We start from the raw sequence: 22,126 nt of genomic DNA on the forward strand, positions 1-22,126 counted from the left end.
TTAGATTTGCGTCAAGGAAACAGAGACTTGGTTACATATATCACACAGTTTAGGTCTTTGGTTTTAGAATCCCAGTGGCCAGCAGAGAAGAGGTCATCTCTTTTTTATAGAGGCCTCAAGGAGGAGTTGAAGGATGCCTTGTCCAGTGTAGTCCAACGCCCTTCTTCTTGTGAGGAATTGATTGATTTAGTAGTTCAGTTGGACTACCGTATAAGTGAAAGGAAAGCAGAAAGGCGTCGTTGTACTCAGGGGGAGGTGAGGTCAGTCATTAGAGGAGAGCGTTCAAAGCTTGAGGTGGGTAGTAAAGAAGTGAAACCAAGGGTGAATGATCAACAAATTAGAATAAAAGGTCCTTTCTCAAAAGAGGAAAAAACTAGGAGGCGTGAGAATAATTTGTGTTTATATTGTGGTAGGGGCGGTCATTTTTTAGGAAATTGTCCCTTTACACCCAAAAAATGTTCATCAGCCGGAGGAAAAGCACAGCAGGTTGCAAATACAGTTCAGTCAGCGGTTCCACATATAACTGTAAATGTATCCTTGTATTTGAAGGAGGAAAAGAAAGGGTATGGACCGGTAGTGATTGATTCAGGAGCCACCGGGAACTTTATGGATTGGGGAGTAGCTAAGGCATTGGGAATACCACTAGTGAGGAAGGAAGTTGTGGAACAAGTTCGGGCTGTAGATGGAACTTCTCTTTCATCAGGTCCTATAACTCATGAAACTGGTGTCTTGGTTATGGAATTACTTGGAGGTCATAGAGAAGAAATCTCATTTGATTTAATTGATACACCCATTTTGAAAATAATTTTAGGCATGCCATGGCTAACCTTGCATAATCCTCACATTGATTGGAGTAGACGAGTGGTAGAATTACAGTCTAGTTTCTGTTTAGAAAATTGCCTTTTGAAAGGTAATCCTGGGAGGGAAGAAACACAAGGTTTAGTTTCCTCTTTTCTGACTGATGCAGGTATTACAGGACATAATATAGGAGCGGTGTTAGGACATCTTCCGGAGTGTTATCAAGGGTACAAGGAGGTGTTTGATGAAAAGGAGGCAGGAGAATTACCTCCACATAGGAGTTTTGACTGTAAAATTGATTTGGAGCCCGGGGCGGTTTTACCAAGTAGTCGAGTGTATGCATTAACTGAAAAGGAGAATGATTATCTTAAAGAGTACCTTGCAGAAAATTTGGCTAAAGGTTTTATTCGTCATTCTCAATCTCCAGCCGCATCTCCATTATTTTTTGTACCAAAGCCAGATGGGTCTCTCAGAACATGCATTGATTATAGAGCTGTGAATAGAATTACAATCAAAAACAAGTATCCTCTCCCTCTAATTTCGGAAATCTTGAATCAGGTCCAGGGAGCCACAATTTTTTCAAAACTAGATTTACGTGGTGCCTATCATCTGGTGAGAGTCCAGGAGGGTGATGAGTGGAAGACGGCATTCAAAACCCGATTTGGGCTTTATGAGTACTTGGTGATGCCTTTTGGTTTATGCAATGCTCCAGCTGCCTTTCAATTCTTTATGGATGAAATTTTAAGAGATTTTTTAGATATATTCGTAGTAGTATACATTGATGATATTTTGATTTATTCTCAGGATTTAGAGTCGCATAAAATTCATGTGGAAAAGGTTCTACAAAGACTCAAAGAGAATCATTTGTTTGCTAAATTAGAAAAATCTCAGTTTCATACTAATTCAGTGGAATTTTTAGGATACATTGTTTCTCCCAAGGGATTGGAGATGAATCCGAACAAAGTTCAAGCCATCACGGATTGGCCAACACCAACGAAAGTAAAAGAAATTCAAAGCTTTTTAGGTTTTGCGAATTTTTATAGAAGATTTATTGAAGGATTTTCTAGATTGATTACTCCCATAACAAAACTTTTAAAGAAAGGTGCCAAATTTGTGTGGTCGACAGAGGCAGAGGAGGCATTTCAAGAATTAAAGAAAAGGTTCAGTTCGGCCCCTATTTTAATTCATCCAGATCCATCTCAGCCTTTTTATGTAGAAGCGGATGCATCGAATCTTGCCATGGGGGCTGTTCTTTCTCAGAGACATCGAGAGACCGGAAACCTTCATCCAGTGGCTTACTATTCTAAAAAATTCTCTATGGCAGAACAAAATTATACGATCTCAGATCGAGAATTATTGGCAATCAAGTTTGCTTTTGAAGAGTGGAGGCATTTTTTAAAAGGAGCAAGACATACAGTGACTGTGTTAACAGACCATAGAAATTTGCTTTTTCTGAAATCAGCCAAGACTCTCACACCAAGGCAGTTAAGATGGTCATTGTTCTTTGCTGATTACGATTTTGTAGTGACATTTAAGCCAGGTAGGCTTAATGGAAAGGCTGATGCTTTATCACGTCAATTTCCTGGAAGTGAGATGGAATCAGAAAAGGAGATGATATCCATTATCGATCCATGCTGTTTTATTTCTGCCGGAATACAGAAAATTGAGGATGTTGAGGAAGAAGTTCGAAAGTCCATGTCAATTGCACAAATGGAGGAATGGGTCCGAAAGGATCCGGTTCGAAAAATTGAGAAAGGATTGCCGTTCTTTGAAAATAAACTTTACTTACCTATTTTGGAATTGAGAGAGAGAGTAATAAGAGACTGTCATGAATCTATGCTGTCCGGACACCCAGGTTTTAGAAAGACGCTAGAATTGGTCAGGAGGAGCTTCTGGTGGGAAAAAATGCGTCAGGACATCTTAAATTTTGTAAAAACTTGTGCTATTTGCGCTCAAATGAAGAGTCAAACCGGAAAACCAGTCGGGTTGTTGGAGCCGTTGCCTATTCCACCTCGTCCTTGGCATACAATTTCCCTGGACTTCATTACAGATCTTCCTTGTGACAAGGGTTGTACATCTATTCTAGTTGTGGTGGACCTCTTGTCAAAAGAGGCTCACTTTGTTCCAATGGAGGGAGAGGTTACTGCAGACAATTTGGCCAAAGTCTTTTTGCGAGAAATAGTTAGACTGCATGGTCTGCCTAATCAAATTATCTCAGATAGAGGTCCTCAATTTATTTCTAGATTTTGGAGGGTTTTTTGTAAGGATTTGGGTGTGGAAGTCAGTTTATCATCAGGTTATCATCCCGAGACCAATGGACAAGTAGAAAGAGTAAATCAAGAACTGGAGAAGTATTTGAGGTGTTATCTACAGGCAGGGGAAGAATGGGTGGATTTGATTTGGCTTGCCGAATTTGCTTATAATAATTGTGCTAAAGATTCAACTAACATGTCTCCATTTTATCTTGGAAGAGGTTTTCACCCACGGTTTTTAAGTTTTGAAATTACTGAAGAGTCAGAAAATCCTGGAGTTGTGGTTCGATTAAAAACTATGAGAAAAAATTTAGAAAGAGCAAAAAGGGTACTTTTCGATAGTAAACAGAAGTACAAAAGATTTGCAGATCAAAAAAGGAGGTTGGGTCCTAAATATAAGGTTGGTGACTTGGTTTGGCTTTCGACGAGACATTTGAGAATTAAGGGCAAAAACAAATTTACTCCACGTTTTGTAGGTCCATTTAAAGTAGAAAAGATAATCAATCCAGTGTCAGTACGGTTAAAACTACCTACTTCCTTGAAAATACATCCAACTTTTCACATTAGTCTATTAAAACCTGTGATTCCGGGGACTAGAGTTGTACATCCACCTTCACCAGTTCAGTTAGAGAATTCATCCGAAGAGTTTGTGGTGAAAAGAATTGTAGATTCCAGGAGGTTAAGAGGGAAACTACAATATTTAATAGACTGGGAAGGTTTCGGACCTGAGGAACGTACATGGGAAGACGAGGTGAATGTGCATGCACCACAATTAGTCTCAAAATTTCATAGAAAGTATCCTTCTAAAGTTGGCCCTGGGACAGGGCATTAAGGGGGGGGTACTGTCAGGTTTCATGGGATTTGGTTGAATGTGGTAGAATGAGGATATGATTAACATAAAGTATGGTTTGGGCCTTAACTTTCTGTGCAGAGTGTGGAGAGCTTCCCAAGTCAAAATGGAGACTTCCAAAAGGATCAGTGATTGGTCAGAAGTAACAGAAAGGCATTGTTGGAACATTCTAAACCGCCTTTCATTGTCAGAAGCCCAGCTGGAAGGTCCTATGTTTGAAGCTCTTAAGATTTAGAAAACTTTAGTTAGGCCCTTGTGCCTAAAATTAGTTATTTTGGTTCTGGAAAGTGTTGGAGATTTAAGAAGAAACTTAGAAAACGTTCCGGTGAAAGAAAGAAGCAAGCTAAGTGAATTCATTATCTTTTATGGATCTTTGTGATTTTCAAGCAGGAGTTAAATATTAATTCCATTAATTAACTTGTTCCTGTTTTTATTAGTTTTTGTTAAAATAGTAGTTCATTTCGTTCTTTCATGAATCTATTTTTGAACTTCTAGAACTGTATTTAAATTTACTGAACTGCGTCACATTTTTTGCAATTGGCTAGTTGGAGTGTGGAGGTCTGTTTATCATTTTAGCGTCGTGTGTTTTTTCGGCCGTATAAAATATTGAGTATTGTACCCTTTTTCGGCAACAGTGCTTTTATTAGCGTCGGACTAGCGTTAGAAATCTTACACTGTCTGCGCAAGTGACAGTGTGGTAGCCACGCGACTCTGAAGCGTTATGTTTAATTTACTAACATTCTAACCTGGCGCGTGATCATCACTGGGCTGCCTCTTCAAGGATTAGTGTCCGGAACTGAGGACTTTCTCCTTCCTGTTTGAACACTTCATATTAAGAAGAGTGGAATACTATTCATTTACGCATGCGCCCATGCCAGTTTCATTTTTGAACTCATTTCCTTGTTTTTGTGCGCTTCCATTTTAGAAGGAGTAAACAATATCTTCACGCATGCGCATATTCTGGTTAAAAGAACGCTTCTTTTATGAGCGATCATCTTTGCCAGCAAAAGATCCAATTAATGAACACTTTTATATATTCAGGAAACAAACCATTTTAACTTGAATAGCCAGAGTGTCATTTTTGGAATTGGTATTGAAGCAGCTAGAAATCATCAATACAAACTACATGTATAATATTTCCAGCGGGTTGTTTGGGTAAATGACATTGGAACTGCTTGAAGATTAACTCATTAAACTGAGAGAGATTAGCAGCTTTTTCACAACCGAATTGAAGAAATTAGTAAGAGCATCTGAGACTCTATTTTTCTGTTTTCTTCATTTGAATTCACACACACGTCCTCTAAGTTATTCACAGAGGATAATCAGGTATGGTGGCGTGTTTATTTACTTAATATTATAACGAGAAGTCAGAGCCAAGGAATTCAAAGGTTAGTGACTAAAGTGAATTTGTTGTTATTTTCACCAACAGGTTGACAGATAAAGAAGCTGAGCAAAACCTGAAGTTTATTATTTTGTCCCATTTTCCCCCTTTCCCTTGGGGGTGCTCTCAACTGAACTGTTTGATACCAGTTAAGAGGTTAGCATCCAAAGGGGACTGCGGGGGTTCAGCAGCTTCCGGGGACAACATCAGATTTGAGAAAGCCTGACAGTTAGCACGTCTCATTTTCTTTTCCTCCTTAGAAAGAGATCCTCTAATTCTAACTGGAGGGTTTGACATCCTGGATTTTGTCAGGTCCTGTAATCTTCTGTCTGCGGAAGCTGCTGAGTCGCACAGTCTCCCAAGAAGGTGTGAGCAACAACTAGTCTGACTAACAGCTGAAGTTCTAACCCTCTTAAGGGAAAGGGGAAGTGGAGAAAATAACAAACGGCACAGATCTCCTTTCTTAATCAGGTGTCTATCTGCAGAAAAATAAACAAGAATTACTCATTTATTCAATTCCTCAAGCCTCCCCTTTACCCCTGCTGAGAATGATCGTACCTGTGCCTCCTCAGCTACTTGCTTTGAGGATCAGCTTCAAAATATTCTGGGAATTGTATTCCCTTTAGTCTCTTTCAATCTTGTTCATATTCAGAAAGTCTTTGCCAACTGGTTCTCATCAAGTTTGTTCTTTTCACTATTCTTGGGAGAAGGCTGAAACCCTAACTGAGAGTCTCTTTTTACTTTAAAACTCAATTACTTAAACTTGAAGACTTCCTTGAATTGCTTCTTAATATTGAATTGAGCTGAACTGAAAGTCCTTAGTAGATTTAAATATCCCTTTGCATATTCACTTGCTTCTTGTTTTAACTTTGTTTTTACATTTCACATTTGAACCATACGTAACTCCTGCTAAGTCTCTTAATTGCTGCAACACTAGCACGCTCAAAGCAAGACACTAAATAGAAAACGTGAAGTTTGATAATCAGCACTATTCATAATAAAGAACTGGCTTGCCAGCATTAGAATCGTTACTTCGCACTCTCGCTAAGAGAAAGCACTGCCTGATTTTTCAAGACAAAAACATGTGACTTATTTCTAAACTACTCTGTTGACGGACACTACCAACTCTCTAGGCACACGCGCATAAAGAAATCTCTGCCTGTTCATTTCAGACAGTGTCCTACTGAGCATGCGTAAAGAACTCAAAATCGGCACTAGTAAACTTACACTGCGCACGCACACGCTTTAGATTCATCTGCCTGTCCACTACAGACAATGTCCTTCTGCGCAAGCGTGAAACTCTCTTTGTCAGCACTAATTTACCTACACTGCGCGCGTTTGGCTTTAACACTTTCAACTAGCCAACTACGACTGCGCAGAAAATGTTTAATCAAATTCTATCCCAAAACTCATGCGCACTTCAAAAACTAAAGGATACTTAAATATACCTTCCTTAAAACACACCGAACAAACATACAAAATCACTCAAAAGAACGTTCACTTTGGAATCGTAATAAGTCAGAATACATCCTACTTAAACTTTAATAAAAAAAACACATCAGAGAACATTTACTTGAGATTCAAGACGGAATACCTAAACTAAATACACTTTTAAAAATCCATCTAATTCTTCTTTACAGTCTCTGGTATTCAGTTGCAAGAAACTTTCTTCACTGGATTTTGAAAGCAAAAACTCTCCCACCGGTTGTTACAGGTTGCTTCGTTCCACGCAGAAACTTCACTGGTCTTCACTTCAGGTATGGAAGTTAGGGGATGAGTTTTAACTTACTTTAATTAACTTTCACTTAAGAGAACAAAATAACAGGACCTTCCTGATGCAGACCGGATGATGAAAGGCATTTTAGAATGTTGCCAAGTCCACCAGGTGACTACCTGGACCAATCAGCACTCAGCCCTTCTCCTCCATGTTGAGCTGGGTTGCCTTCATTCTGAAACCTATAGTTAAGGCTGAATAAAAACATTCCTAATTAAACTAATTCTGCATCATAAAAAAATCTGTCACACACTCCCTCACTCTTCACAGAGCCAGACTTGACAGGTTTAAACTCACTATTCACAAATTCCATCCTAGGTCTCTCCACCCTTGAATTTTGTTTTCCTTCGCCAAAAACTCTTCTTCTCTCAACTCTCCTCTCATTCTGTCGAAAATCTAACTGAACCACAAGATCAATCACAGCATCACAAGCAGTGAGTCTACTGACTATACCAGACAAGGCATCCTTAAGTTCCTCCTTCAGCCCCCAATTAAAATAAGGAAGCCCTCTTCTCCTCTGGCCAATGACTTTCTGATACCAAGATCTTGAACTGTGTAATGTAACTAAGCAGGTCTCTATTACCCTGTTTCAAATTTAGTAGCTCACCATCAACCTGTAAAGAAACCTAGCGTTTATCAAAGAGTTTGCTAAAATCCACCTTAAATAACTGAAATCATGTAATGCTCGATCCGTCTGGCTAACAAGCAACCCTGCCCAACTCGCTGCCTCACCTGAAAGATAGGATAACATAAAAATGACCTTATAGGTGTCAGACGAAAAAACATCTGGCCTGGCCTACTAAGAAAATGTAGCTCACATTGGGTCAGGAACTGCTGCAACCTCTTGGGTTCCTCCCAAAGCGCCCAGGAGGAGCCAAAGGTATGGGACCCAAGAGTGGTCTCACTATCCTGTCAGAAACCATACTTGGTTCTCCACTCCCACCTATACTTCCTCTAACCAATACAGGGGGTTCTGGTGAGCCTTCAGAAGAAATACCCTGTCCTCCTGCTCCAGTAGCCTCCTGGAACCGGTTTACACTAACATTGAACTCCTCCATTCTCCTGTTAAGGCTAACATTCTCATTATGAGCAGCATGCATCTCCTCTCTTAATTCCCTTAACATAACTTCCAAGGCTTCTATTGTGGTCTTAGGGGGATTTATTACAGCTCAGGCGGAACTAAAAACATGGGCCTTTCATTCTGTCAGGTGCCGTCTTCAAGGTTCCTCAGGAGCTGCTGAACCTCACAAAGATGTTGCGCTCTCAACTACTCTAAACTTAAAGCTGAGTTCGGAATATCACCGGGGGAAAGGGGAAGTGGATAAAATAAAAAAATTCAGACCCAGGATCCTTCTCATGAAAAGGATAATCTGCATGAAAGGAAAGAAATAACAGAGGCATATGTTGGGGTCTCACATACCCTAGATCTTTCTCTCCCATATCCCTTAGCAATAAACTGTACCTGAGGTTCCTCTGAGGAGGGCTCAGTAGAAATCTTATCTTTGGTTTTAACTGTAGGCTAAAACAACTTCTTCTTAAAGAATAAAGGTTCTTACACAATGTCCAGCTGACAATGTGACGTTTGTGGTTTAAAGAGTTGCATTTCCAATTTCCAGCACCTACATTTGAAGCTTGAAACTGTGATACATGGGCTGAATCTAAAGGAAGTACTTTCTAACGTGAAAATTCAGAGACTTCTGCAACCTAATCTCTAACTACTGAAATGTTTCCTTTTCTCACTAGAGTCCATACCCTGAATACCTATTTATTGGTAGCACACAATGTTAAAAACCTTTTTATTGCTTTTAAATTCAGATGGCCTCTTGATAAGAATATCTAGTGCCAATTCCTGAATAGAGCGCAAAAATTGTCACTCTGAAAGAACACCAACCAATTTCTGAAAGTTCCAATATAAAAAACTGTCGCCGTGCCTGAAGCAAGGACTCGCCGCTCCTCTCACCTCCAATGAAAGATTTCATTAACAAGTCTCCGCGTCTGAACCTCTGAGAGCACTGTGCCACTCACCTCCAATGAGGAACGCCTCTGAATGCCCTCCTCTCACCTCAACTGGGAAGCAGCGCAAGCGACTTCCTCTCACAGCAAACAGGCCCAACGCAGAGCTCCTCCTCGCTCATCTGAAAACAATGACGAGAAACCAAAGGGGCCTCACTCCGGATACCACTGCAATCACAATACGGACGCCGGCACCAGAAACAAAAGGAAATCATTAAAACAAGTCTGCGTAAGTGTGATACAAGCTCTGTGAACTGCGTAGTGATTGGAGACCAACAGCTAAGAATGTAGCGTGCACATGCGCAGTTGCCAAAGAATAAAATGAACTATTTAGTGAGACAGGATACACTACACTAGCCTGAAAACCTTAAACAAATTATCTAAAGGCTCCTGAGAGCAAGTTACTAAATCCCTAACTATTTAAATACTCTTTTTAAAATTAGAAATGTATAATTCTTATTTAGGACTAAAAAGGTATTTAGCTTCTGAAGAAATGCGCAATACTATCTTCTTTTTCTTTCACACTGTGATCTTTTTTTCTTAAACTTTGACAGCAAGAACACTTATCCAAATAGGTAAATTAGGCCTAAAACACTGGAGTTCAAACAAACAGGACCATAACCAAAGACAGCTCAAAATGAAAGGCAGTTTAGAATGTATAAGTCTTGTCCTTTGTCAATCCTCATCCAAACAGGACTCTGATTCCTTGCCACCATCTTCACTTGGGAAGACTGCAGCATTCTGAATTGAACAAGTCAAGGCCCAGCCAACGTGGAAAGGTTATATTACAAATGGTACATTTTCTAGAGTACAGAGGAAACATATATGATGAATGCCAGGAGGGTGTATGATGTAAACCAGAAAAATGGGAAACCTGGCCTGGGGGGAGCTAATGGGTATCAGATGTCTGTGATTATGGTCAAGTGCCTGACTTTGCCTAACCTGATTAATGGGACATGTCCAATTAGATATGTAAGTGTTAGTCTCTTTACTCTCAGTCGTCCTCTTCCTCTGCCCAGTGTTTGTGTAGAAAGGGGGGGATTTGGAACGTGGGAGAATCCTATAAAATAGTATAGGGTATGGCACGGGAAAGGGGGGGATACCGTGTCTCGCCATCAGTTGCCTCACCCCCACTCCCAGAACATCCCCCACCCAGGTGATCCACCCGCACTGGTCCACCCCCAGGGTCTGGATCCAAAAGGGATGGTCATGCCCTGGCCACCTGAGAGAGAGATCCCCAGGGACTAGTAAGTGAGACACCCTTTGTTTTCTCACAAAAGGCAAATACAATAATAAAAGAAAGAGAGAGGCGGTCCAACTAGGCCTTGTGAGCATTCAGAACGTGCAAGTGCAGAGAGATAGAGAAGGGATGGGGTTCAGTGCTGGGAGTGCCACAGAGGGAAGCGCTAAGAAGTACGTTGTAAACAGATGTTTAGTGCCTGGCAGAGATCACTTGATGAGAGTGGTCCAATGGCAAGAAAACAATAAGTGCAGGCCTGGGAGATAGCACAGGCCAGTGGGAGCCCAACGGCAAGTGCTGGGGGTAGGCAGAGGCAGTAGGCTATTGGGGGGGCCAGGACCCAGAAGGAAACCTAAGGACCCTGCTCAACAATATCAGCAACCGTGGGGTTTTTAGCAAGGGACGGAGATGGGGAAGGAGGATGTGAAAAGGAAAGTCTTGAGGAGCTTCCAAAATTTGAGGAGATCCGGCTCAAGACGAAGAGGAAGGGGGGGACTGTTCCAGAGGAGGGAGCCAGTCGAGAAAAGAGATCCGCCACCAGCTTGCTGTTTAGAGAAGCGCTTGACATGCAGCGAGTTGGCGCCAGAGGAGCGTAAAATCTGGAGGAAGAGTATTTAGTGAGAGTCAGTTGTAGATAGCATGATACCTGTCCTCAGAGAGCCTTATGAATGATGCAGAGGGATTTGAATTTGATTCTTGCAGCAACCGGGAGCCAGTGGAGAGATTTTAGGGCTGGAGAGATGCGGTCCCTGGGCTCAAGGCCAATGATAGGTCTTTCACCTCTATTCTGGATAAGCTGGTGGGGACATAGAGAGGAAGAGGGAAGGTTAAGGAAGAGGCTGTTGCAGTAGTCCAGCCTGGAGAGTACCAGAGCTCTGGAGACATTGAGATTCTGGTGAAAAGTTAACTTGACAACTTGAAAATTAAGCCTGCGCTTGGCTGGATAAACCTTAGCAATGAATGTTCCCAACTAAGTAAAACTATATCAAAATGTAGCTCTTACTGAAAATTCTCTTTTTATCTCTTTGAATATTTACTGATATTTCAAGAAAACGCTTGTTCAAACAGTTCAAACAAGCAAATCGCTGCGCTCCCACCAGTTTTTCTCCTGAACTGCTGCTTCAGAAATCTTCCAATAACTTCCTGCGACTCCTGACTCCTGTGTGTAATGAAATATTTCTTTAAACTGCCATTTCCTTCAGAGCTGATGATTCAGGTTGCTGTTTCTTCATTGACTTCAGTGAGGAAAGGCAGTTTAGAATGCCTTGACGTCAAGGTTATCTCTCCAAGATTCCAGACCCTCCATCTTGGTTTGGGTTGCAATCCAATGTCTGAATTAAAAGTCAAGGATAAAACCTCTACAACTGCAACTATAAACCTACCCATCTCCCGGACCAATTTCTAAGATAATGTTATTGTTAAATGTTAAAGGATGTTTGTACCGCGCACTATCACCAACAGAGTGGTCCCCTGGTGCTCTGGCGGCTCTGAAAAGGGAGGGCAGTGTATTAGTGGGAATAAGCAGGAAAAGTGCAAGAGAGTAGTGATGTGCCGTTGGCAACCTCAGCCAGGTTAACACCGTTCACTGGGTTTGGAGTGTTTTCCGAAAGGTAGCCATCGTGTGCTGTTGTGCAAGTCTATGTGTGGTTTGTTTTGTTGTTGCGGTGTAGTGAAGTTTGTGCGGTTTGTTGTGCTATAGGGTTGTGGTTGTATTTGGTAAGAGTTTGAGAGGTGTATGCAGAGGGGAGAAATTGTTAGTGGGTTGGTTATTGGCATCACTTTCTAGAAGTGATATACTAAATGTCTACGTTCTTTCTGGGTGTGGCGCGTGAATATCTCTGCATTTCTATCTAGATCCGGCAATGGTCGACATTCACAATCTCATCCAAGCATGGCACATGCTAACACTCGCAACTATGTCCAGGAGCGGCATCTGCCATCATTTATAACTCCGTCCGGGCCCGGAGAATGCCAATATCCACAATTCTGGCCGCATGTGGCAACTGCCAACATTCACAATTCCATTCACGTATGGCACTTGGTAGCGTTCATCGAGTGGGTGCGGTTGTTGGATGGAGTAGGGCAGAGATTTTAATTTCTGTCCTCTTGGGGTTGTCGCTTGTGTCTTATTCCACCTAGCGTTGCCTTTCTTGTTATTGTGGGAGTTTTCCCTTAATCGGTTCTGGGTGTTTGTGCCATCCTAAATTCTGTCGACCTGTTCTTTGTGTTTCCCGTTTGATTGTTTAGTTGTTTCAATTTAATGCTGATGTGTTGAAGAGCCATGTTTTTAGTTGTTTTCTGAATTGTAGGTGGTCTTTGGTGTTTTTTATTTCTTTCAGGATGTTGTTCCAGGTTTTTGTGGCCAGGTGGGAGAAAGAGGAGACCCCTAGTTGTTTCTGCTGTAACCCAACCCATCCTGCAATGAATGTAACTGAAGATAATTATTGCAACCACCACGCTTCTGTAACCTGCGCCTAGATGCCTCTGGGCTAAGTGCGCTTAACAAATGTCAAAATAAATAAATAAACTAGTGCCTTCAGCAGCAAGTATTTAGCAATGCGGTGTGAACCAACCCCTACCATCAGTAGGTCAATTCCAAGGGCCATTCACCCATAGAGGACGTTCGACTATGACTACAATCCACATGCTTAATAGCCCCACAGTTGGATGGTGTCTCCTCAGCTTTAAGTCAGACAAGGCATTAGGTCTGATTGTCATGCATTGCCACGCTTAGGAAGAAGTCCACTGTCACCTTACCATTAACAAGAAAATACAAGCAACGACCACTGTCCAGCTCTCAAAAGAGCATCTGTAAAAAAACGTTCCTGAATCTTTTTTATGGGTTAGGCAAACTGAATAGAACTATGATCAAACTGCACATAGACAAGTTGGTCAGACCTGTCCGACAACGCCCAAGATGCATTGGGTTTCCCCTCCAGCAAAAAGTGATGTACGAACTTCAACAATTTCTACAAAACAACATTATTGAGAAAGCCACGGACAGACGCCATGGATATCACCCCTGATTGTAGTGCCCAAGGATGGAGGATGCATACGCATTTGCATAGACATGCGTGTGGCTAATACCACCATTCAAAGAGAGAGATATGATTGTGAAAATGAACCATGCAATTCTCATTTTTCAAAACTGGACCTTAACCAGGGATATTGCCAAAAAGAGCTGCATCCTACGTCACATCCGCTAACTACCTTTACCACACATGAAGGACTGTTCAAGCACAAACACCTCAACTTTGGCATTTCTTCGGCAGCTGAAGTTTTTCAAGAGACAATCAGGCAGTCCCTATTCCCATTCAAAGGTTTAAGCATTTAACTACAGCAACGACATTCTGGTATTCGGCACGCCACAGGAAGGACATGATCAGACGCAAGTAAGATGCTGCAGGAGTCAGGCCTCACACTCAATGGGGAGAAATGTGAGATTAACAAATGTAACCTTAGGTTCTATGGCCACATTCACCCTGACCCAGAAAAGGTCACCACCATACGTAACTTGGCTCCTCAAGCTGAGTGGCAGATGCGTGGCCGTTCCTTGGCATTGTGGGCTACTGTGAAAGGTACCTACCAAACTATGCGACCATGACAGAGCCACTGGTTTTCTCCTGAAAAACAAATTCTTCCTTTCAATGGTTCCTAGAATGGCAGACAGCATTCCATGACATCAAATCGGCTTTGTCATCACCCAATTATCTTCCATACTTCAAACACCCTGGCACTCCAAGATCGCTGTTGATGCTAGCCGCGTAGGCCTAGAAGTTTTACTTGAATAGAGGCAGGTGAGATCATCAACTCCCAAACACATTGTGGCATATGCCAACAGGGCCCTCTCTCAGACTGGAACAGCATACTTGCAAGAGGAGAAGGAGAGTTTGGCTTCTGTATGGGTGTGTGAACACTTCAATAATGTTGTCATCAGCCAAAAGCTCACACTAAAGTACTGCTTTCATTATTCGGCAACTGCAGAACGAAAATGCCCCCATGGATTTAAAGGGGGGACATCCTCTTACAAGAATACAATCACAATATCATTCTCCAACCAGGAGGTGATCTCAACCCAGTGGACTATATTTCGAAACACTCGAATATATATTATTAGTAATAATATAAAATATATAATAAAATATATTAGTTGCCTAATGTTATGTTATGTTGACTTATACTGCACACTGTTTCCATTTGCATTGCCTCCAGGCGCTCATGATGCTCTGTAAGAAAGAGGGCAGGGTAGGCTAGTGAGGGAAGAGGGATACGATAGAGGTTGTGCTCTTCTGTTGATACCTGCAGAACCATGAGAAACTGGCATCTGTGCATGCTAGTTTTCTAAGTGTGCTTTGATTGTGTGCATTAGTGAAGTGGGAAAATGGGAAAACACCCTCCCCCCATTCATATCCAGACCCTGGCCTAGGGGATCACGGCCCAAGCACCCCACATGAGAGGAGTTCGACCCATTCACTTCCTTACCAGACTACAAGGTATCATGTGTCCACCGCCTACACACACGAGGAGCATGCCCAATACCACGCCCTGGTCAAGCTGACGCCTGCGACATGGACCAGCTCGACTAAACAACAACCACAAAACACCAAAATCGTTAGAGATGCCATGACAACATAGCCAAGACAAGAACACATGTGCCACCATGCATACTGGTCACTCACACATCAACCCACACGAAGAACATACTCAGTGCTATGACGTAGCAGACTGGCACACCCACGGACATACATTGTTGTTATTTTTCACATAGGCCTTCTACAGCACTGCAGAAATGCAAGATGCCTGAAGAGCTTGTGTATACGCTTGCAGATGCTTTCTCGCTACCCTATCCCCATAGGGACGCCATCCTATATATATACTGCTGCTAGTGACACTCTGTCGCCTGGCGACCCCCATATTATGGATTATGTACCGTCACCCAGAAACTAGGCCCGAGTAGGCCGCAAGCAGGAGTCCCCAGGCAGGAGCCTCTCCGACGAAAATCCTCCCAAGACAAAAAAGCAAAGCGCTGACCACGCAGAACGAGCCCCAACTAGAGCCCACAGCCAAGGCCGCGATGTTGCAACCCACATGCCGCGCTCCCAGTGCCAAGGTTACACCTGCCACCACCAAGCGCCCCTCAGAGCCGAAATACAAATCAAATGCTCATAATTCTGCTCCAGCTACGGTCTCTCCACACGTGACGAAGCCAAACTGACAAAATGCCATGCTCATGAGACAGAAAGTCGCCGGGATCCCACGTCTGGGACACAGGCTGCAACATCGAAGCGACAAGTTGGACACCTACAGCGATGGGAAAGGCATGATCATCAGCCACTAGCAAGACCTGTCCATTGTCCACCACTAACACATAGTTGCACACTGTTGCCAGCACCAGGTACATCGCGAGCTGGGAACGGCGATGGTCCCAGGCTTGGGGGCTCGCGAGGGAACCAATCAGAATACGAGGGGCTCCTCACTGACGCCATTTTAGCTAGCCAATCACCAATTGTCCCCTTGTAACTAATTTATTGTAGCAATTGTTAGGGACAGCCCAAGTATACCACCTGACCCGTCCTCATCCACTAATATTCCCTCATATAGGTAACTATACTAACCCTACCACTCGGGGAGCCAACCCGAAGTGGCGTTAGGTTTTGTGACAATTTTCCCAGGTGACGAGAGTAGCGCGTCATACTACGGTAAAAAGGGCCTGCGGGCCCCACTAACAGTGAGAGCGTCTCCCCGGATGCATACGGGCCGAGAACAATCCCTGACGTTACTATAATAAACAGCAGTAATTACTTTGCTCTTGTGTGTGCCTCATACTCCTTTTGGGACGCAATCCGCACATTGGCCGTCAGGAGCCGACTTGAGAAGTATCCCGCCCGCGGTTGGCGAGTGTCCAGACGTGGTTCAGACGAGGGGAGGTGGCGAGCCGCTTTGGAAGGGTGCCCGCGGTCGAGCGGCCCCGGCTCACGAGGACTTGGTGAGTATGGCACACCCAACCAGCAACATAATGTTGTGCGGGAGGGGGGAGGAATTGTAAAGAGGGAGGCGGGCGGTTGTAGCAGTGTGTGGAAATTGATTTTGACTGATCAGTGGCGATAGAGGTGTGAGGTGTAGCGGGACAGGCACGAGGGCCGTCCCCTACAGTGTCACAAAGTGAATTGGGTGGGGCCCCGGGCACCGACGTACGACTGTTAGAGGGCGCAGATTGGTACAAGATCGCGGACACCTGTGTAAGAGGGGGTTGTGGCTTTCCTATGAATTGACGTTGTAGATCAATGAGTAGATGAGTATCCCTACTAATTGAGTGTTGAAGCTCGTTCAGCAGATGACGTTTTCCCGCAGGGGGTAGCTAGATTGTTTACCGAGTGCAGAAGATAATTGGCTGGTTAAGCTCCCCTGGGAGGGGGCATGTCACACGCGAAGCGACGCAGCGTGCGCAGTCCGATTATACTAAGTAAATTGATTGTTGATTCCTCCACTCCAGACAAAGTGGGAAGACAGATGTGGGGTTAACGGGTTATACAAGTGTAAAAAGATAGCGCGCGTTTATAAGGTTCTAAAAATTGTACGTACTTACAGTATCTTGTAGAGGTTGGTGACGTCACCCATAGGGCTTGTATAGGACACCGCGACCATCTCGCATACATCCCGGGATGGACGGGGACAGGGGGTACGAAAGGGTAGGGGCAAAAGGGGAGAGGCGGCCTCGCATGGAGAACGCCGGCTGCGCTCCAACGGGGAGGAGCCAAGGAGGGAGAGTCGGCCGCGCACAGAGAATGCCGGCCGCGCTCAACAAGGGGGTTGCACAAGAAGAGGGAGCGGGCTGAGCACACAGCGGGGACGGGGAGGAGAAGGAGCTAAATTGAAGGTGTGCCAAGTACAGGCGGCACAGGAAGGTGGGGCAGCCCAGAGGCACGCCGCACAGGATACATAGCCGCAGGGAGCTTTGTGGGCCACGGCCGAAGGGGGCCGTAGTTGTAGCATCGGGAAGAAAGGAATAACAAAACCATAATAGTGTAAAATCAAAATTGCTTTCCCTTTCAGCGGACAGTCGAAAGTCCCCAGCTTACGGGGCCAGGTAAAAGGTTGACGTTGAGAAAAGTAAAATTGTTACATGGCCATGTACTATGGATCAGGGGCAGGAGCAGGGTGGAGATACATGGGAAGCGCTTTAACTACACCACTACAGCACATCTGCACGACATTGTCACCACACAAGGAGAAAATAATAAAGTATAGTATTGAATGGACAAAAGGAACGGACAACAAAATAAGGGTACCGTGGCCGCCCAACGGCAGCTTCGATACGTTTACCCAACACTATCTGCTAACATAACTTCACAATACAAACAAGGGGAAGAAGTTAGCAAACCACTTAGATGTTTTTGACCTTTGGAAGATGTTCCAGTGAACTAAGCCAGGAGACCCGGGTATGTTCAGAGTACAGGGGGTGAAGGAGGAGAAGGGGATAAGGGAGGAAAAACAAGTAAAAGAAGAGAAGGTGAAAGAAGGGGTGGGGGTAAGGCAACCAAAAACCCGCCCAGCACAGAAGAAAGTGAGGAGGAGGCAGAAGGATCATTTGCGGTAGCAGAGGCAAAGGTTAAAAAAGAAAGGGCAGAGGACATGCTGATGGCTAAGGTAGTTAAGGTAGTGAGGAAGGAGGAAGGGGGGTTGTATCCAGTAACAGAACTTAGAGAAGCCACCCGACAGCAACTAACGGCTGCTGAGGGATACTCCAACCCCGCATACAGCCACCCACCGTACGCACCCCCAGACGATTGTCAAAAAAGGATGGGGGCGGTGGGTACGGTAGATTCAACCACAACACCGGCAGGAACGGGGGGCGACAGGAGGGCCCTGGGAAATTTTGCGAACGTAGGGCCAGATGAGTGGGTAGCAGCACAGGTGCTTCTGAAGCTCCGGGGAACACTAACAGAGGAAGAGGAGGACGCAGTGAGAAAGGTAAATAAGGAAGGGATGGATAACACACAAACAGGGCACGAGGTAAGTAAAGGGAGAGAAGGGAGAGTTTCACAAGAAGAGGAAGAGATATTGGAAGAAAGGTTGGCAGAATTGAGGACCGTATGAAGCGCACTGTTTAGGCAGTTCAAGAAGGAAACACGGAAGAGACAGGAGGAAAAGAAGGCACATAAGGAAGAGACGGCGAGAATGAAGGAACAGGCGGAAGAAAGGAAAAAGGAAGAAGAGCGCATAAGGGCAATAGCAGAAAGAACACAGGGAGATGAGAAGGAAGGAGGAGGAGAGGGAAGAGAATGATAGGGAAATGGGACTCTGGAAAAAGAAGATTATATCTGAAAGCGCCCGGAAGTATGAAGAAGGGAAGGTTAAAGAAAGCATACTAAAGAGGGAAGGGGGAATATGGGGGAGAAAGGAAGACGAGGATAGGATATTAGCAAAGGTGAGTGCAGAGGTTTTGGAAGAACTCCACAGGAAACGAGTGGAAATAGGTGGCGAAGTAGTGGAGAAGAAGCAAGAGGAGAGAGGAGATAGGAGGGTGGAACATGGAGCAAAAAAGTACACACGCCAGGACAAGGAGGTGGCATCAACATCAACACAGGGGGTTGCGGTTAAAGCAGGTGAGTACACAGATGTGGATTTAATAGATTTAAGGACAGTGACAGTGGGCGGAAACGCACAGAATGGGGATTGACATTTCCTGATGGATTCAGCAGCGAGGAAGAGGAAGGTTCGAGCGCCAGTGGAAGAGATGGCAATAGGGAGAGTTTAGACAAATTATACATAACGCGCACTAACTCCGAGTCACCATGGGCATGCGAGAGACGGGGAGAACAAAACACAGGAGAAACAGGAATAAGGGAGGCAACCAGGAAAACGCCACGCCCACTAACACCAACACCTGTACAAACACCACGCCCACTGACACCAACCCCCGTACACACCGCATTTGTTGGCAGACTTAGGGACCTCCCAGGACGCAGGCAGGAAGGACGAGCAAACACACTAACGATAGGACAAGAAAGTAACAAGAGGGGGAGGAAGGATGTAGGAGGTGAAAGGATAAACTACTGTAACATTGACAGCATTGAAGAGTTACCAGAAATGGAGGAAGATGATGAATATACTAACATAACCACACACAGGCGGACTCAGGGGGAAGAGAGGTAGTACAATCTAATGCCACTACTAGAGAGGGGAGGGGCCAGACCACAATACATCCCCTGGAAACATGCTGATAAGGAAAATATAAAATGCAGACTTCCATCCCTAAGTGGAGAAGCTGGGAAATGGATATATGAGATGGAAAAACAAACTGCGGGGCAAACATTAGTAGTGGGAGACGTGAAGGGGCTCCTAATTTCCATACTGGGGGATGCCGCTGATGATATCTGGAAAAGGGGGGGATTCCCAGGGGTAACATTAAACGACGCGTCACATGATGGAGCACCATTCGCCAACTGCAGACATGCGCTCTGGCAGGCATTGAGGGTCAATACCCAGACACATCAGACATAGGAGCAATAACCTCAAGCAAGATGCGTGAGAATGAAGATCCTGTTGATTACATCCAGGAGATTCAGGAGAACACTAGCAATTTTCTACCACATACTAATACAAGGGCTCCCGGAGAAAGTACAAAGACAGTTGAAGAAGTTGGTGGGGATGGAAGCAAAGGCATGGCCAGAAATACAACTGACCATAGTGCACTACTGTAGAATGTGGCAGGAAAAAATGAAACAAAAAGGAAGAAGATAGAAAGACAGAGGAAGCGAAATTGGTCCAAAAGAAGTTATCCAAATATGCCATGGAGGGAGCACTGATAACAGCACCCACACCTGCACAGGCCACAGTGACACAAGACACAACGCAACAACAGGTATTACCAATGCACCAAGCACAGGTAATGACACAACAAATGCCTCCACCCCCACCATACACAGCGCACACGGGATGGGGTTTTATGCAAATGGGAAACGGGTACTCAAATAACTACAGAGGGAGGGGCGGACAAATGAGAGGGAGAGGATATGGCCCACCCACACAACAACAAGGGGGAGGGTTCAGGGGTTGCAATCAACAAGGACAGCAGGGGTACCAAGACAACATGGGGGGACTTCAATGGCAGCACGGGAACCACCGACATGCTGGATATGTGGAATGGTGGGACACATGTCATGTACATGCAGAATGAGACCAGCACAGACAGCTTGGGGGTAGCAAGGACAGCAAGGGCCTATGGGGGAACAGCAAGTTTACCAACAGCAAGGAACACAGCAACCCCTAACACAACAAGCACCACAACAACAACCCCAGCTACAAACACAAGTGTACACACAACCACCACAAATGCAACAACCGGCACCACTACAACCACAGCTACAGACACAAACATACCCACCACAACAACCGATACCACACTCACCACAGCAACAGGCAACAGCAACACAGCAACAACAAGTACAAACAGTACAGCAGCTCACACAAATACAGGGCAATGCAGTGTCAACATCTGACCCACCTATACAGCAGACGCAGCTGGGGAAGGTAACAAATCTGGGTCACAACCCCTACATGGGGAGCGGACAGTCACTGTACCCACAATAGGACAGCCCACAGATGTCTTTGATGTGTCCCATCCTATCAGTAACACCTAACCCTGCAGAGGAACCACGCATACAGGTGGCGATAGGTGACAAAAAAATGTCCTTCCTAGTTGACACAGGGGCCACTAGGTGTCATGACCGCAGCCTCCAAGGAGTCAGGTTTAGCCCAACTGCCTCGGAAGCTGGGTCACAACTTCATTTCCAGGCACCCATCGGCTCCCATAGGGGCCTTATGGACCTTGGCCTGGCGCCAGTGGCGCCAGGCTCATAAGGGGACCCAGTCCCGGCACAGGACGTGCCGGGCTCATGATGTAAGGAATGGTGCTTGGGTGGACCTACCTGCTGCAGACCATGCTGCTCACTCACCTGCAGGATGAAATCCTCATCCAGCCATGGCTGGAACTACTTTACCTTCTGGGTGTGGCCAGCACCACTCCCTGGGACTGGAGACTGGAACTATTCTGGAAGCTGGGACTTCTTACCTGGGCGAGGCTGCTGTGGAAGGAGACACCTAAGCACTCCAGTAAGCTATTTAAACCACGCCCGATCAGAGCAACGTGCTTCGCGTTATTCTGCAATAGCAGCAGGACGCTCACCGTGTCAGCTCCAGAGAATCTTCAACTTCTGCATCTGGGGAAGAGAAATCCGCAATCTTACCTTCTGAAATACCATCTTCGTCTTCAGCAGCATCTGAAAAGGGAAAAGAACACCAGGTTAGCACGAGATAAAAACCAGCGCAGCACTTACCCAGTCCATCGGTGCATCTCAAGCCACGGGCTGCAGCTTTCCATTTTTTCCGGCACCCTGTGGAAGCAAAGACATTGGTTAGTAAACCTCCGTGAAACTTTCCTTACCTGCGCTGCATTCTTCTCGCCTCCGCCGACGCTGCTACTCGCATCTGCAAAACAAAAGGACATCATTAAGAAATACAAAACTCCATCTATACGCACGTGTTTTGGGCAGCGCTCATCTTTCTCACTCCTCGACGCATTCCTCGACATCCATTTTTCTACCCAGCTGCTTCTGCGACCTGAAAAAGGAAAAGAGACATTAAGAAGTGCTTTTAACTTCGAATTGACATTTTCTACTTACTTTCCTGCAATACCTTCGCCATTCCATCGCTCTCCGGACCTCCATATTCAAGCAACCGCCGTTCGTGCTGCTAACAACGGCCTAGCTCCAAATCTTCATCCTCTGCAACCAAGAGGCTGGACAATTAACCAGTG

The 22,126-nt window shown here is 44.8% G+C and overlaps 1 protein-coding gene across 2 annotated transcripts in view; it reads left to right on the forward strand.

The window, feature by feature from the left end:
- Positions 1-22,126, forward strand: part of LOC138497169 (uncharacterized) — an 870,532-nt gene that overhangs the window by 23,027 nt on the left and 825,379 nt on the right. The window lies entirely within an intron of this gene.

Source organism: Ambystoma mexicanum, chromosome 5q (assembly GCF_040938575.1).
Source record: "Ambystoma mexicanum isolate Mex_15411 chromosome 5q, UKY_AmexF1_1, whole genome shotgun sequence".
NCBI classification, from domain to species: domain Eukaryota; kingdom Metazoa; phylum Chordata; class Amphibia; order Caudata; family Ambystomatidae; genus Ambystoma; species Ambystoma mexicanum.